The sequence below is a fragment of the Otolemur garnettii genome, unplaced genomic scaffold (assembly GCF_000181295.1).
Source record: "Otolemur garnettii isolate 467f Iridium unplaced genomic scaffold, OtoGar3 scaffold00026, whole genome shotgun sequence".
Taxonomy (NCBI): Eukaryota; Metazoa; Chordata; class Mammalia; order Primates; family Galagidae; genus Otolemur; species Otolemur garnettii.
The window spans coordinates 17761631-17780488 of record NW_003852421.1 but is presented as its reverse complement, the minus strand read 5'-3'; the positions used below and the strand labels follow the sequence as shown (position 1 = coordinate 17780488).

At 40.5% G+C, this 18858-nt stretch overlaps 1 long non-coding RNA gene across 1 annotated transcript in view; it reads right to left on the bottom strand.

Annotated features, from left to right (window-relative positions):
• Nucleotides 1-18858, bottom strand: part of LOC111724794 — a 136088-nt gene that overhangs the window by 64742 nt on the left and 52488 nt on the right. The window contains exon 2 of the long non-coding RNA XR_002773020.1: nucleotides 5105-5222. This is a non-coding gene — a long non-coding RNA (uncharacterized LOC111724794). The remainder of the gene's footprint in view (nucleotides 1-5104; nucleotides 5223-18858) is intronic.

The following is an 18858-nucleotide window of genomic DNA, read 5'->3' as shown; positions in this document are numbered from 1 at the left end:
TAGGGAGAGGCAGTGGCATTTGTCTAAGGCCCACCACAGCCTTGGAAACATTCCCTGGAGGGCAACTTTGATGCAGGGTTACCTGAGAGCCAGTTGTATAGTTGGTTTGAATTTGGCATCTACCTAGGGCTATGATCAACTACTTGTCAAAGGAAATTAAGTTAGAAGAGGTGTTGTTTAAAACTAAACTGAAACTTTTTAAAAAAGACCTATGTTCCATACAACGTACATAACAAAAGGCACCTACAGAAGAAATATAACCAATATATGGAGAAGAGAGGCTTCTGGTGCTATCAGGTAGAATCAAGGGTGCAGGTAAGGCGGAAGGGAGGAGAGAAGTGAGCAGTCCATAATAAGAAAGGGAGGGCACAGAGGAACCGTGAAGTTGTTTCAGCACATTTACCAGTTTCTGGTCCTTAAATGATAGCTGTTCACAATGTACCCAGACCACGTTGAAGCTAATGACCAAGTATTTTCAACTCTGATGAAAACAGCAAGAAAATCAGTGAATACTAAAAGCCACCATTTATTAAAAGTTCTTGACAATATGCAATTGCTAATCTATGCAACACCTCTCAAGATAACTTATATCCACTTATTTTATTTTTTAAGACAGAGTCTCACTCTGTTACCCAGGCTAGAGTGCCATGGCCTCAGCCAGCCTAGCTCACATCAACCTCTGGGCTCAAGCAATCTTTCAGCCTTAGCCTTTCAAATAGCTGGGAGTCCAGTGAGTGGCACCACACCTGGCTAATTGTTCTATATTTAGTAAAGACAGGGGTCACTTTTCTCAGGCTAGTCTCAAATTTCTGACCTCAAACAATCCTCCTACCCCAGCCTTCCGCAGTGTCAGGATACAGGTGTGAGCCACTTCGGCACCTACTCCATATCTTCTTTTACAAATCAAAAAACAGACCATCACAGCTGCTAAGAAAAGTCCTCAGGGTTACACAGGAGTAAGTGGCAGAGCCAATATTTAAGCATTTCTGATTTCAAAATGTCTTTTCATTAAGCATACTGACTTTCAAAAAGTATACTTACCTGCACATAAAGAAAAAAAGAATTTCCTGCATCTAAGAGCACTAGAGTGGGTTAAACCAGAAGTATAAATGACCAATGCCAATTTCCTAGTTTGGGTAACTGTACTGTGATTGTCAAAGATAATATCACTGGGGAAGTTTTGTGAAGGGTACATGGAAGCTCCAGATGATATCTGGATCTCCCTGTGACCCCAAATTACTAAAAATTAAAAGGTTTAATTTTAAAAAAACTTTAAAAGTTTCTCTTTTAAATAATGGGAGTGGAGTTTTTGGAAAGTTATATAGCGTGTTTTTCCTTTGGATAATGTGTATTTTTTGAAAGGCCAAGTCTCGGTTGTCTGCAATAACCTAAATATCACAAGAAATAAAATGATATTGGATTGTTTTCTATTCTTATTCAATTTTTGTAAACTTTTATCAGCACATATTAATGAAGTACATGGCAGTTCACGATCCCATCTGTGCTAATGTATGTGCCCCCATACCCCAGAATCAAGATGCGTTTTATTCTGTTGTTGTTGCTTTATTCTGGCATGCTGACATAAAGAAACCAAGGAAACACAGTTCTCAATCACATCTAAACTGAACATCGTAAGAATTAAATGCCTGCTCAACATTAAAATATTTGATAAGAAAATGTACTTTTTATCCTAAGAATTATTAAACTGCTTTTTTCCAGTAAATACAGCAATGTTGAAACAGCTACCATTTACTGAATGCCTTCTGCCAATGGATCTACTTGCTATCAACAGTATAATGTAAAAATCAATCTACCCATTTTACATATAAGGAAAGCTAGACTCCTAAAGATTAACTTGCTAAAACTATGCAACTATTAAATGGCCAAATGAGGGTTCCAACTCAGGTCTCTAAGAAGGACATGCTTTCCACTATCTCTGCCCCTCCAGGCTTTCATTCCTGTGCTTACAAGGCATCTATTTTATCCTTTACCAACCAAACTTCAATGACAAAATACCCATTCTAAGTACATTTACACATTTTTTAAAAATTTCTCAATATTCATTCCTGGCTCTTATTTAAAGTTAAAAGTTTGTTACTGAAGCTGAAGAAAAATCGTAGAAAAATGGAAGAAATGCAAGTGGTATTCCAAGTAACAATATGTGCCTGCTCAAGTGGGAAACATGAGCAGAGCAGCTGCCAAGTTCATTCTGGCCTCACATGATACATCTCACTCATCTCAGGCCAACTTACATTCGTTTCTCTCCTTCTTTACCTCCCCCACTTCCTCTTCGTTCCAGAAGCATATAAAAATTGTTGCAAAGAAGCTGGATCGAGTTTCCAAGAATACACTGAGAACACTGTCAAATAAGGGAATGGCTATCTAGTCCAAGCATAACCTTATTTCCATTAAGAAAATTGTAAAATGCTGAGACAAATCTTCATGGGGTCAGAAAGAAATGAAGAAGAAACAAAATTATCTAAATATTGATGATCAAAACCCAATAGACTTGGAGGGAAGAATGCTCAAAAGAACTGATTAAATGTGCCTTATAATCTGCTCTTAGGCACAGGGCCTTATAATTTTGTGTGAGTTAACTTCCAAGCTGGGTAGACTTTATAATTCAAACTTCTGTTTGAAGTCTTTAGTTATGCCTAATTCTATTTCCAGTTTTTATTCCCCAGCCCTGATCCCTATCTTTTCAACCCCAATGCTGATGAATTTCAGATTTCTGATACTCATAACCAAACACTACCAAAACTGGCATTATTCTTGAAGATCCACAGACGCCATGTCTTGCCTTCTATCTATCTACTTTTTTGGAATCTTTAAACTCTGATATATGTAACCAGTACTATCTTTTAAAAGGAACAGACAGTTCTCAATCACTCATGCCTTTAAAGGGTCAAAGTAAAACAGCTCAATGATTTATATATTTTTTAATCACCTAAACATTTTCCCTTTATGGTGATAATGTTGGCATTCCAAGTTCTTTCTTCCCAACTTCTTGGTGAACTAGAGAACCATACATATTATTATAATAGTTAAGAAAAATAAACATTTTGTGAAGTCAAGCTCACAGACTTACAAATCCTAGTCTTCTCTCCCTAACTATGCATCCGCTAACAAATAATACTAATAAATATTTCTATTCTTATGTTCAGGGAATCAGGTAATAATGCTATAAAGTCTACTTTACAAGGCCTCTATCTTTCCCTCCTTCCCCAAACACACACAAAAAGGTCTGTCCTAAATAGACAGGGTGGACATAAAGTCCGCATGCAATTCACTGCGTTAAACTATTTTAAATTGCGTATCAACTTCCTGTCCACCCTGTATAACCAAGAGAACTGAAGACATGTGCACACAAGAACTTGTACACACATGCTCCCTAGCAGCATTATTCAAAACAGCCAAAGGGTAGAAACAATCCAAATGTTTCTAAATTGGTGACCAAATAAAGCAAAATGTAGTATATTCCAAATGGAATATTGTTTAGTCATAAAAAAGAGTGGAGTAGCAATACATGCCACAGCACGTGTGAACACAGACAAACCTTCAAAACTTTATGCCAATACGTCCCAATTACATAATTCCATTTACACGAAATGTCCAAAATAGGCAAATTCTTAGATACAGAAAGTAGATTAGTAGTCTCCTGAGACTGGGCAGAAGAGAAACATGAGGAATGACTACCAATGGGTATCGGGTTTCTCTTTAGGGTGATGAAAATATTCTAGAATAAGAACATGGTAACAAGAGTGGTGCAATTTTGTGGCTATACTAAAAACTACTAAATTCTACACTTTAAAATGTGGATTGTAAAGCACATGAATTCTCTCTTTAAAAAAAAAAGAGGATAAAGAAATATAAGCAACTGAAAACATCAAATTATAGGGTAAGAAAGGAGAAAGTGGTAAGAATAGTGAAGAAACATGAGAAACTGAAGTGGGTTCCAGAGTAGGAAGGAAAGGGCAAATCCCAGAGCAGGAAGCAGAAAGTGGGTTCTAGAACAGGAAGGAGGAAGTGACTTTCAGAGACAGAAGGAAGAGGTAAGTTCCAGACAAGGAAGGAAGAAGTGGGTTCTAGAATGGTAATGAGAAGGAGAGTTCCAAATCAGGAAGGCGGAAACGGGTTCAAGAGCAGAAAGGAAGAGGTAAGTGCCAGAGCAGGGAGGAAAAAAGAGGTCAAAGCAGAAAAGAAGAGGCAAGTTCAGAGCAGAAAGGAGAAAATGGCTTCCAGAGCAGGAAGGGGAAGGTAAATCCCAGATCAGGAAGAAGGAAATGGTTGTCAGAGCAGAAAGGAGGAAGTAAATTCCAGAGCAAGAAGGCAGAGCTGGTTCCACAGCACAGGAAGAAGGGAACTGAGTGGAACTGAGGGGTGGTCAGTCTTCCAGGTGTGGCAAAGTGCTGAGTGTGAGTGCAAGTTGGCTGTGTGGGTGTGGAAAAAGAGTTGAAGGAATGGATGTCTAATGCTTCTTTTCTGACTGGAAATAAGCAGCAACTTGTTAGGGTAGGAAGTTCGCAGTAAATAAAGGAAGTTAATAATAACCTCTGTGAATTACAGAAGAGACAGCGAAAAAAGTCAGTTATTAGAAGTTCCCCACACCCATCTAATAAAAACAACAACAATTTCCATGTTTGACACTGTAAAAGAATTTACTTAAGCACAAAGTGAATGGGGGCATCTCAGAAGAAATTCTTTCCTGTCCAGTATCCCAGGTCCTCCAGGCTTGTGCCTGCTGCTTTTACAGAAAAGTTTGCATTTTTTTCAAGGCTGTCCTACTCCATTCACCAACTGCTTCAATCCCGCAGTAGGCTGCTTCTTCATTTATTCGTTTTCTTCATATTTTATGATATTTCAACAACTAGTACTGACATCAAAGATGGATATGAAGATGCCTACTATGAAGCTTTTTATGACATTAACATCTCCTAATTCACTACATCTTGTTTTTCTCTCTTTCTATTGGTATTTCATTATTTTTTTCAACATCAAGAAACTAGAATTCTACTTGATGGGTTCAAGAGGCATTAATAGTTTTTATTTTCCATGCTTCAGTAACTAGTAATTCATGTTTAAATGAATAAAACTAGCTTTTTACCTTTAGCTGGTAAAGTGGACATCAAGTCTGAGGATGAAAATTTTGTCAGAATCTTATAAATCAAGTCCTAGATCTCCAAGGATAAGTACAATGGAATAACTCCACCAGATGATTTTACCTATGGACAAAAGTCAAGGATGTATTAGAATTTTGTGTACTAAATCACATAAACACCCCTAGTCTCCCAGAAGTGCTAAAGTTTCTGATTTCTACTCATTAGACAAATGCATAGTAGCTAACATTTTTTAAAAGCTTTCTCTATAGCAGGTGCTTTTTCAAATATAACCACATTTGTTTCTTATCCCAATGCTGTTTTACAAATAAAGAAAATGGAGCACATCTAGCGAATGGCAGAGCCAGGATTTATACCCAAGGATTCTAGCCCTAGGTTCTGAGCACTTAATCACTCCATGTACCATCCTGACATGGGTCTGTATACCCTACTCTAGGAAAGAATCTCAAAGCTGAAGTGGTATGAGGAATCTTAGGTGGTTTATTCCAATTTGATTGCAGTATTTCTCAACATATGTAAAAATGTGGCCCAAAATTTAAAAATTCTATGATCAAGTACAATCTCCTTGGAAAAAATTATGGTGTTCCTCAAAGAACTAAAATCATCATTCAATCCAGCAATTCCCAAAGGAAAAGAAGTCATTATATCAGAAAGACATCTGCACTCAAATGTTTATTGAAGCGCAACTCACAATTGCAAACTTGTGGAATCAACCTAGGTACCCATACATATACCTATATATATGTAAAATATGGAATACTGTACAGCCATAACGAAGAATGAAATAACGTCTTTTGTAGTGATGGGTGGAACTGAAAACCATTACCCTAAGTTAAGTATCTCAGGAACAGAAAAATAAATACTATATACACTCACTTATAAGTGGGAGCTAAACAAGGGGTATACACAATCAATCAGAGTGATGTAATAGACTTTAGAGACCAGAATGGCGGCAGGTAGGAAGATTGAGGAGTGAAAAATCACCTTTCAGGTCCAATGTACACTATTTGGGTGACAGTACACTAAAATCCCTGACTTCACCAGTATACAATCCATCCACGCAACAAAAAACCAGTTGAACCCGCTAAAGCAGTGGTTCTCAACCTTCCTGATACAGTAGCAATGAAAATTAATTTTATGGTTGGGGGTCACCACAACATGAGGAACTGTCTTAAAGGGTCATGGCATTAGGAAGGTTAAGAACCACTGGTCTAAAGCCACTGAAATAAAAAATACTACAGTCAAGATGATATAGTGGGAAAAAAGCTGAATCAAGGGAAGGCAACGGGGGTGTTTTAGGCAGAAGGCCAACTAATGAGCTGAGTGGTGGGGGTGTATCTGAAACTCTCCCAAGCCTGAGTTTGCTCAAGTAGAAGACCACTAACGCACTTATAGTTCTAATATTCTGTATCACTAAACAAAGAAAAAGTACACTCTACGAAGCCCTTCACCTCTTCCCTTGCTAATGTTTATTTCCTTCTCTCTGGTTAGACATTCATTACCATTCTTCTAGGCTATGGCTGAAATCTGGACCACGCTGCCAACTGGTCTCTTCTTTCATTTCACATTTTGTTAATGCAAATGTCTCCTGGAAAATTTAGTATTTAAGGACAACAGACATTACAAGTTGCTCCTCCAAATTATTTTAGGAAAGAAACAGAGCATCAAGAAATAACAATGTGCAATTCTTGGTGCTAAGTATTAAGTATACTATATTAGGAGCTCGACTGGAAGTTCTTTGGGGACAGGGAACAGGCGAGAGAGCCTGGAGCAAGTGGCAGATGCTGGGTGCATGTCGGACAGCAATGATTAGCAGGACATCTTCCTCCCCCAGGGACATCCCATGTTTGCTAACTCAGTTTGGTGCATACATTTACTTACACTTGCAAATACATAAACATGTTGAGACTCAATATGGGAACTTGAAACAAGGCCTGCAGTCACTATATTTTCTAGATATTTCTGCCAAAGTAAACATTTTTCCTTGGATCTCGCTTCTCTGACTCTCCAGTCTTGTTTTCTTTGTATTTTGCTTTGATCATGTCTTCATTTCCACTGTTCTTTCTGAACATTTTAAATGTGTGCCTTTGCCCATAATAAAGCAGTAAAGAAACTCTAAGGTGTGCTTGTGGGTGGGGACTGGTTTTGAGCATGAGAGGAGCACATCCTAAAGGATCAGTACCCAGTGTCAGCATCCAAAATCCATGGCATTACTGCCTTTCCATCATCAGCGTGAGGGGAGATTAAACTTCCAACAAACTACCAAATGCAATTTCTCTTAATGTCTGCAGCCTTTACACTATATAACACATATATTGCAACAGTAGCAGTGGTAGTTAATAGTAGCAGCAGCAAAAATAATACAATGACAATGGTAACTGGCACATAGCATTTACTCCATGCCTGGTGCCCTTCTCAGCACTTTACTGGTATTAATCATTGGCCTTCAGAATAAACCCATGATGCAGGCACTACAGTTATCTGCAGTTTATAGATGAGGTGAGAAACAGATTAGTTCACCTGCTCAATAACCCATATGTAAGCCGTAGAGGCATGATTTGAGCCCAGACAGTTTGATGGTGACTCATAATCCCATTAATTTAAAATGCCTCCTAAATACCATAATGAGAGGCCCAGGCTTGGTGAACTGCTTGAGCTCATGAGTTCAAAAACAGCCTGAGCGAGAGTGAAGACCTCCATCTCTAAAAAGCCAGGAGTTGTGGAGGCTAATTGTAGTCCCAGCTACTCAGGAGGCTGAGACAAGAGAATCACTTGAGCCCAAGAGTATCAGGTTGCTGTGAACTGTGATACCAAGGTATTCTACCAGGGGTGACAAAGTGAAACTCTGTCTCAGGAAAAATAAATAAATAAATACCACACTAAGGGCCCCAAGACTCTCCAAGGCCTGTTTGGTCAGTCAAACTTGAGTGAATTTGTGTAAGCCCACAAACCATATCGCATGTCCAGAAACATCCCAGTTTCATGAAACAAGATTCTTCCCCATCAAACAATTTCACAAAAATCCAGAACTAAAAGTCTAACTTAATGATTATTGCTCGTCAGATTCTTACATGGATAAAAACCAAAATAAAATAGAATTCAGAAGCTATTCCTTTTAACTGTATACAATAAAGACTAAATGCTAAGCTTCCCTGCACTAATAATTTTTTACTTCTTATTTCAAAAGAATTTCAAACTTGCAGAAATGTTGAATGAAGTATTCCAAGGACCCCCACCTACCCTTGTCCCAGAGACCCCAATCAAGCTGAGTCCCCTCCCCTGAGAATGTTCTTTCCAGGATCACACTTCATACACAGTTGTCATGTCTCCTCAGTCTCCTCCGATCTGGAACAGTATCCTTGACCTTCATCACCTTTACTTCACGGTATACTGCAGGTTAATTATTTTGTGAAATGCCCCAGAAATGGATTTAGTGACATTTCCTCTAGAAGATCCAAATATTACACTTGGGCGGGGGGGGGGTGGGGTGGGTTGTGATGTTCACTGCATCCCATCATGTGATGCAGGACATCACTGTGTCCCGTCACTGGTGATGGCACATTTGATCCCTGAGTAAGGCTGGATCTTCCTAGGTTCCCCACTAAAGCTATCATGTTACTGAGTAGGGGTCTGTGCACAGATACTTCAGGTTATATAACTATCCTGATGCTCACCCAACTTTTACTCACTGGTTTTAGTATCCACTGAGGTTTCGTACCTGAATTTTTACTGTGATGACTGCCAAACTCCAGCACTACTTCTATATATCAGACGGCATCCTATATTAAGGAAGAAGCTTCTCCTCACTTATGTATGCATTTCCTCATTTATACCAGAGTGGATTCACGAATGATTCCTCATCTGTTAATGGGAGATCATCTGTAACTATCATTATTATCCTGGTGCTCAAATTAAACCAGAATTTGAATTCCTAGGTTTCACAAAGGCTTAGTAGACATCCCTTCAAGCTGACTGGCATGTTTTCTGTTTTCTCCCCCGCTGTTCTTTAGAATTCCTGTGTCTTCTGGCACAATAAGATATTCAGGGCTCATCTTGTACATTTCCTGCCCTGGCCCTAGAACCAGACATTTTTATTCAAAGACCCATGGTTCCTTTAAGCACAGACTAGAATTTGGAAACTAACACCGGGGCGGCAGATGTGCTCCTATCGCCTGGGCTGTCCTCTGTATCCTGGCCCTTTCAGTGAGCAGAGATAGAAAAAAAATGAGCGTGTGTGTGAACAAATTTTTTCATAGACATGCACATACTTTAACATTTATATAGTTTATTTTTTTAATAGGGATCTTGATATATGTGGGTCATTGTGAAAGTTCTGAGATACACAAAAATGAAATGTAAAATTCACGCCCAGGGAAATAAATGCAGCCCTCCCAGCAGCACGGATAAGCCAAGTGTTGAAACTTGCAAGATTGAATTAGGAAGGATGCTGCTGACTGTGGTGAAATGAGGGACTGTAACACAGTCTGTCTCAAAACTTTCATAATGACCTACATATCTCCCAGGCTGGTCTCATACTTCCCAGGCTCAACAGATCTTCCCGCCTCAGCCTCTCCAGTAGCTGGGATTAACATTTATATTATTTCTATATTGGAATTTATATACACATAAAATTTCTACACATCAAAATCCATACTTTCGCACTGATATCTCAAATTCTAATCCACAGCACAGGGTTCCTTCCAGCTCTCCCCTTTATTATCTGCAACTCTGTTCCCTGACAGTAAGAAGTCTGGCTCCAATTACTTTCAATATATTTGCTCATTTGCCCTGCAGGGCCTCCTTGCCCAGACCTGCCTAATAAATTTTTGACTAAATTATTAAGGAAGAAAGGAAGGAAACAAAGAAGGAAGGAAGAAAGGCAAGCAGCTTACATCAATTTTTCTGAGATTTGGTAATCTACTTAGGATAAAAACATAATCCAGGACAAAAGACTAAATATATCAACACGGCAGCTCATTCCCTGGCCAGAGCAGATAACAGAGTTTAAAGTTGTCTCCAACAGCTTGTCAACTTCCAATATGCGTAGGACACACAATTGTTCATCTATTTACTACAAAAAGAACTTTGATGTATCTAAGTATATTACTGGGTAATAAAACTTCATGAACCAGATGTGACTTTTTCAAAACAGACAAAAGAAATTCTAGTATATCCTTACCGAAATCCCTCCCTTCCCCGTTACAGTAACTTTGGGAATAGGGGGACCCAGAAAAATCACAAGTCTCACTCAAGGTCACGGAAATCATTAGCAGCAAAGCACAATCCAACCTTGAGTCCCTGACTTTCCAGATCATTATGTGATGTTACCTTTGAGAAAGTTTCCAAAGGTGGCTATAATATAATGACATAAAATTTTTAAATGTGTCCACTGAGGGAAATATGCAATGCCATAGGCTCCTATGAGAAAAATGCCTGAGCGTGAATACGGTAAACCTATTTTAAGTATCTAGAAGAAAACAATCTCTTCCTCAAGAACATTAATGAAAACACTTACTCAAATGCTTAATGATAAAAATAGTTCACATACCCAGAAACTCTCCCTCACTTTGGTATTCTGTAATTTCTCCAAGTCTTCATAATTAGCGCCCATCAACAGAATAGGCCGGATATGAAGAAATGCAAAATTAGGACAATCAGACCACATACCTCACACGTGTGTGGGGAAGATGGGTGCTTGTGAAAGTTATCTGTCAATGGGGTGTGCTATCTAGTTACAAGTGGCTCTTTTTCCCTTGAGGTAAATACAGAGTTTCTGTTTTAAAGCTGAACAACCAACTTTCTGCAACACAGTATTCACTCTGGCACCAAGCTGACGATAAGCATGGCACTGAGCAGGTCCTTCAAGCCTTTGGGGTCCTAGTTCTCCCTAGAGGAGGAATTAAAGCCCTGTCCTGCCTACCCTGACGCAGACAAGCACTCCCAGAGTGGGAGCTATAGGATTGTGCTTTGTCATCAGGCAATGTAAATTGTCCCCCTGCTCCACCATTTCACACTGGGCGGCCTTGGGCAGTTCACGTACCTTCTCTACGCCTCTGTCCCTCATCTGTAAAATGAAGAGGAAAACCACTAGTTGCCAGAGCCAGCATGCAAATTAAAAAGAGGAAAAAGTGTGCATGCAACAGGAAGCCTGGCACCGCATGTGATAAATGAAACTCCCCTAGTACCACCACACTCCCCTCACCACCACCATCACTGTCCCCACGATCGGAGTCACCAGTTCTACTTGCAGGCCTTCGGGTCACTCATAAAGCACACTGCCAGTGGGACAGGAAAGCTGTGTGGACTCGGCCATGGGATTGTTATGGATGGAGTGTTTGTGTCCCCCTACAATGCAGATGTTGAAATCCTAACCTCCGTGTGGTATTTTAAGAGTCAAGCTAGGGCCTGGCTGAGGGTGAGGGCTCACACCTACTATCCTAGCACCGTGGGAGGCTGAGGCAGGAAGATGGTTTGACGTCAGGAGCTCAAGACCAACCTGAGCAAGAGCCGGACCCCTTTTCTACCCACCAAAAAGAAAAACTACTGGGTGTGGTGGTGTTTGCCTGTACTTCCAGCTACTCAGGTAGTGGAGGCAGGAGGATCCTTGAGCCCAAGAATTTGAGGGTGTAGTGAGCTATGATGATGCCATTACACTCTAGCAAGGGTGACAGAGTGAAATTCTGTCTTTAAAAAAAAAAAAAGGAGTTGGGGCCTTTGGGAAGAGAGTAGGTCATATGAGGGAAGGTAAAACCCCTTGGATGGGATTAATGCCCTAACAAAAAAGACCCCAAAAGCTCACTCCTTCACTTTCTGCCATGTAAGGACATAACAAGTGGGCAGCCTGCCACTCAAAGAGGGCCGTCACCAGAACCCAGCTATACTGGCACCCTGACCTCAGACATTCAGCCTCTAAAACTGTCAGAAATAAGTTGGTTTATAAGCCGTCCAAAAAACTGAGCTTGTTTCATATCTGCAAGAGAACCTTTAGGAAGACCAGGTGGGGTGGCTCACACCTGTAATCTTAGTACTCTAGGAGGCTGAGACAGGTGCATTGCCTGAGCTCACGGGTTCAAGACCAGCCTGAGCCAGAGCAAGACCTTGTCTCTAAAAATAGCCAGGCGTTGTGGCAGGCACCTATAGTCCCAGCTATTCAGGAGGCTGAGACAAGAGAATCGCTTAAGCCCAAGAGTTTGAGGTTGTTTTGAGCTGTGACGCCACAGCACTCTACCCAGAGTGACAAAGTAAGACTCTGTCTCAAAAAAAAAAAAAAAGAGAGAGAGAACATTTAAGCAACTTCACTGTTTTTCTGGATTAGGCCACACATAATCCGTAAGGTTGATCCCAGTTTCTAGCTTGTGTGCCCCCCACCCACCCACCAAAAGAGCTTGAGTATGAGAGACAAAATATATAAGATGCGATCATTTGAAGCTCTGCCACATAAGAGCTAATTAAGGATGAAATTTCAGACTGGAATAAAAAATAAGGCAATGAGTTAATTTTACGGGAAGAGGGAAAATGATAAAACTCTTAAAAGATTTAAAACAGATTAAGGACACAAACAGTCTTCAGGCAGGCCAAAAATGGTGGAGCTCTTTCCTTAAAGCATAACTCCTGGCAAACTAAACCATGTTTTATTACACAAAGCTTGGCTTTTTTAACTGTTTTTTTTTTCCCCTGTCCATACACACATATACACACACACCCGTACATGTATATTTAATGTTCAATGAAATACCAGGTGCACTGTGGCTTTTACTCTTGTTTAAAAATAATAATAAAAACCATTGTCACTCATGGGCTTCAGCCTAGCCTGTCAAGCAGGAATTAAAATCTCTTTAAAAAGAAGCTTTGCATGGTTCATGTGTCATGCCGACATGAGCTGGATCAGCTTACAGAAGGGGCCAGAGATAAGGCACCCAAAGGAGGGTAGAAAGAAGCAGCCCCCAGAAAAATCTGATTTGTTTGCTCACCCACCCCCTGTTTATAAGAAGTAGTACAATGGGAGACACAGAGGAAGGACTGATTTCTTTCCTTTTATTAATGATAGCACTAGGTTCTGAAATTAATCTATCAGAAACAAATATCTATTTCCAATTTCTGAAGGTCTCTTCATTTTCCCTTAAAAGTCATGAAACAAAAACCACACAATTTTATCCTACTATCAGGCCCATGATTTTATTAAATTCAAAATTACAAAGCCTATAGGGTGGGTACTATTTGCTTTATTTTAAAAGAATGCGTCAAATATTAGCTGAAATTGGTTGAAACTGGGGCCACTTTAGCCTCCACAGAAAGGAATTGAGAGGGCTTGGGATTAAAATTATAGGAAGCCAAAAAGAAAATTGAGGAGGAGGAAATGATGAGTGACGGGTTGGGTGCTATTATCTCTGAGAATACCAAGGACAGGGAGGCTTTGAAAAACAATCTACGGGTGACCTTGAGAACAAGTTCAGACTGAGAAGTCAGCTTGGTATGGACCCCTGCTAGGGTGGAGGCAGAGCAGGCTGAATCCTCGTTTCCAAATGGATGATGGAGATGTTTCAGATAAGCAGTTCTGATTTCCTTTTAGCATGCAGAGCTACAAGCTGCACTTCCAAGAAGAATAAATGTCAGCCACACCTTGTAAATTGCTAGTGGTGGTTTAAAACTCAGAAATGATCCTGGAGGATTTCATGACTTTGGGGCAAACAAGATTGGAAATGTAAATGGACTGTGTGGACCACTGCCTTTCTGTCTCTGTCCCCTGTCGCTGAACACAGAACAGGAAGCCCTGAGCCATTAAAGAGACCCAACCTAAACTTCCGCAAACCCTGTGTCCGAATAAGATCCTGGACCCCAGGGAATGTAATCAGTACAAATTCTCACCCTCTGCCTCAACTTCCTGGAAGATACATTCAATAACACATTACTTCAGGCCAGCTGCTTCTTAAATTAGTTAAACTCAGGATGCCCTTATGAATCTTAGAAATTACTGAGGACTCCAAAAAGCTTTTGTTTATGTGGGTTATACCTCAATATTTACCATGTTACAAATTAAAACCAAAAAATATTTAACATGTATTTCTCTTTAAAAATCATTTATAATGCACTGTTGTTAACATAAATAATATATTTTTATAAACAGTAATTAGATTTTCCCAAAACATTTAGGAAGACTGGTGGTGTTTTATACTGTTGCAAATTGTTTTAATGTCTGTAATAATATAAGACATTTGAAGTCTCCCATCTGCTGTATTTAACCTGCTATGATATCTTATCTTGTTTGCTTGAAGCACATAAAGAAAATCCATTCTCACACAAACAAGTAGTTGACAAATGTAAGAATAATGTAATAGCTGTTCAGATAAATGTAGATATTCTTTGATACTACACCAAAACTCAACAGCCAGTAGTTTCTGTAGTAATCTGCACACATTAGTGAACTTTTCATACTCTTGATATATTAAAATCCATTGATCTATCTATAAATCTACCCACGCATAATTTTATACTATCAATCATCCGTTATTTAGAAAAATAATTTTGTAACATCAATCATTGGTTATTTAGAGGGATCAGCCAGGCATGGTGGCTCACTCCTATAATCATAGCACTCTGAGAGGCCAAGGCCAGTGGATTGCTTGAGCTCAGGAGTTGGAGACCAACCTGACCAAGAGTGAGACCCATCTCTAAAGATAGCCGGGTGTTATGGTGGGCACCTGAAGTCCCATCTACTTGGAAGGCTGAGGCAAGACAATTAGCTGAGCCCAAAAGTTTGAGGTTGCTGTGAGCTTTGATGCAATGGCACTCTACCCAAGGTGACAAAGTAAAGATTCTGTCTCAAAAAAAAAAAAAAGAGTGGTCATGAAATTGTATAGAGGTTCCAAATGTACAGTGGAAAACTTCACTGTATGTTTGGGAAAGAAAGAGCATTAAAAAAGGCAAATGGCATCTTAGCAATATTCTGAAAATAGATTCAACCTTGTGGATCCACTGAAAAGGTCACGCAGCCTATGATTCAAACTTTGAGATCTACTATTTAGGCTCTCACAGCACCTGAAAAGGGTGACTTAAATCGAGATTGGGGCGGTGGTTTGATAGGGTCTTTTTAGGGGCCAGAGGATATAAAACTAAAATGTGCCCCTAAGTTGACTTTCTTATGAAACACGGGCATTCTGCCTGGTTTCCCAGTTCCTATTAGGAACTAGAAAGGCTACACCTCATTGTATTTGACAATATTCTCCAGTACAAAAGTGCACGAGTTTAGGCACTCACAGCCATGTCTGCAGCCAAAATCCAGACCTGAAAATAATGTTTTATAATGAATAAGCCAGAATCATTTACTGTTGATGTTTTCCTCTTTGCTAAATTCTGTGGTTCAGTGTTTCCTCTGTGATCATAATCATAGTCATAGCCGCAGTGGCCCAACTGCTGCTAAAAGCATTTCAGATTCCGGCTCGGCGCCTATAGCTCAACCGGCTAAGGCGCCAGCCACGTACACCTAAGCTGTCGGGTTCGAATCCCCAGCCCGGACCCGCCAAACAACGATGATGGCTGCAACCAAAAAATAGCCGGGCGTTGTGGCGGGCGCCTGTGGTCCCAGCTACTTGGGAGGCTGAGGCAGGAGACTCGCTTGAGCCCAGGAGTTGGAGGTTGCTGTGAGCTGTAATGCCATGGCACTCTGCCCAGGGGGACAGCTTGAGGCTCTGTCTCAAAAAAAAAAAAAAAAAAAAAAAAAAAAAAAAAAGCATTTCAGATTCCCAGTCATGAGAGCCTGACTATGATCCTGCCTCTTCAAATGACATCTCCAAAGGCAGGGACCTTAACCGCCTTGCCCAATACTGTATCTCCAGCACCAACACCTAAAATCTGTGTTTTTTCACTTAGTCAAAGCTTAAGATATATTTGTGGAATGAATTAATAACTCAGTTTGTATCTGAATACCACAGAATAGTGTCCTGGCAAATCTGAGACTGTGCATATCACTGAAGAAATGAATGCAAAACTCAACACTCCTAACCCTGCAGTACAAAGGCCTTTTAATGGAGAGGAAACAGATGAACTGTTTCACTCTAAGTTGTTGGCTTTAACCAAAAGCCTTTCATTTACAGTGAGTGATAGCTTTAGTGAAGACCTCATGCCCTTCAGAAATTCAGGTTTCAAATGCAAACCCTAACTGTCTTCTAACTCAGTGAGATGCAGAACACAGCTAAAGAAGAAGGAATTCTTACTGTGGAGAGGCTGTTGTAATGTAATCTGATTTTATTTAAGGAGAAAACGTTAAGGAGAAAAAAATGCATGTTATATTAAGGAGAAAAATAAAATAAATTTTCTCTTAGTTCTTTAAAGATCAAAATTCTGACAAAGAGTGGACAAGAACCAATCCTTTGACTAAAAAATATTCCACTTCTGAATTGTGTGTGTGCCTAAGTGTGTCGAGGATGCCTCCACTGATCTTTGTTACAACAGCATCGCTGCGTCCTCTGTTCTTTCACTGACCATGGGAAAGAGAAGCAAGGTGCGGACAGGAGGCACCAGGTGCAGAAGGCTAGCAGTACAGCGCCTCCATAGCTCACAAGTTTGGATCATTTGGATTATGGAGTTTGTTTTGTTTTTTTAAGTCCTGCTTGGGGAGAGAAAGTGGGCCTCCTTGGTGAACAGAAGTGACTATTTGTGCAATGGAATTGATTATCTGTTCAGGATGGCTCATGCTGCAGGACTATAAAAAATTGCAGGTGGCTTTGGTTACAAGGGAGCTATCAGTCAGCCTGAACTATTGACACACTTTTATGTACTCTAGTCTCAAATCACTCACTCCGGTTACTTATTCAGCCATGAAATCTGAAATTCGGAGGCCTACCTAAGGGAAAAGGAGGGATTTAAACTGGAAAGTCTACTCTCCCTAGTCTCATAACAACATCGCATTTTAAAGCTAGCAGGAAGGGAAAGGCTAAATTCCCTTAAGCTCCCCATCCCAGGGTATCACCGGTGTCCAGCCACCACCTTCTCCAAATGATAAGTAAGAGAGCTATGAATCCCAGGGATTGAGAAAAGCTACTTAAACTCTTTTCACAGTTTTGATTTACGATTGGTCATGAGCTAATACAAATTATAGTGAATATTTATTTGTCTTCAACAGTGTGCTTGTCACCAGACAAATTGCAAATGAAATCAATTCCAGTCTGGTCCCAGGTGCTTAAAAATTACCAGGGACATGCTAACACTTCTGCATTAAAGGAGATAGTCCACTAACCACACACAACACCAAGAGTGCAAATCTCCTTCCAGAAACGGATAAAAACGCTGCCATCGTTGGCTGTGTGATTTCTCTACCATAAGATGAACCGCTGGGGAAGGCTCGCCTGCTGGTTAATAACCACGGCACCATAATTTTTAGGCACGTAATGCTGGATTTGAGATGATGCACAAATTGTCTTCATTGGCTTTTTTCCTTAATATAAAAATTCTCAATCTCTATCTAAACTAATGAATGTTGTTAAACCTTTATTCCACAGTTCCGGGCTTTTACATTCTAAGCTCTATGCAAGCCTATTTTTTCATCCACTTTCCAAAACCAGCAATCGTGCCCTAGGACTCTATTCAACCCCATGAAGCAAATGAGTCATTTGGTAAAGTGTTTCCTCTTTTCACCTCCTTTCTCCTGTCCAGTATCTGGGTTCTCACCAGAATCTTTATCAAGTAAAAATGTGAACAGGAAGTGGGAAAATCAATTGTCAACGAAATAGCAGTTACCAGAGGTCATGGAGAAGACCTCATCAATAACACCACGGACACAGCATGGTCTGTTGGTTTTCTTTTTCTCGGTTATTATTGTCTCAAATATGTATAGTTTATAGAGTGGACAGTTAACCTGTGGAGCGAGCAGAGGAGAAATATACAGAAATTCATGTGGAAAATTTTTTTGCAAAAGAGAAAAAAGAAGATCACCACTTGACAATAAAACCAATGCCAACTGGCATCCCTTCTATGTCGCCGTGACCTTTGCTCCTTTAAACTTATTTCTGGCATGAGCCCCATGGTTTCCCTTCATTCACAGATTCAGCATGTAATCCATGTCAGACAAGGTTTTAGATAAAAGAAATAAAGGCCTAAAGAAATCACAGGCCCCACACCCAAAAAGTTCAATGTAGTAGTAAGTTTATATGTTCAAACCATTTTAAATTAAAAAAAAAAAAAAGAAGAGGAAGAGAGAGAAGTAAGGAAGGAGGACAGGAAGGCTCAAGGAAAGAAGGAGAGGGAATGAAAGGGACTCACAGTACCATGTTGCAAATACACATTTAACAGAAGCGAGTACAGGAGGGAGGAGCTGAGAACATTCTAGGGCAGGAGGCTGGCAGAGGAGTGCCAGTCCAGGTGTGGCCGAGAGCAGCATTTCTAAGGAGTCTTGGATGGAAAGCACTCCCTGGTCAAGTTGGGAGGGTGTGGGTAGGAGAAGGACAGAAGCAGGAAAGAGCATCTAGGGGAACTTCAGTCCCCAGGCTTGACACCTGCTATATGACCTTCCTCTCCTCTGCCTTTCACATCCTCACAGTCACCGAGGCCTGACCTCTCAACATCAGCCCTCTTTTCTCTTCCGGCAGGTTCTGCTCCAATATGAGCACCATGCACTGCTGCAGCCCTCAAGGGCCCCCTGCCTGCCCACGCCCCGCCAAGGGCCCCCTGCCTGCCCACGCCCCCCCAAGGGCCCCCTGCCTGCCCACGCCACCCCAAGGGCCCCCTGCCTGCCCACGCCACCTTCTGA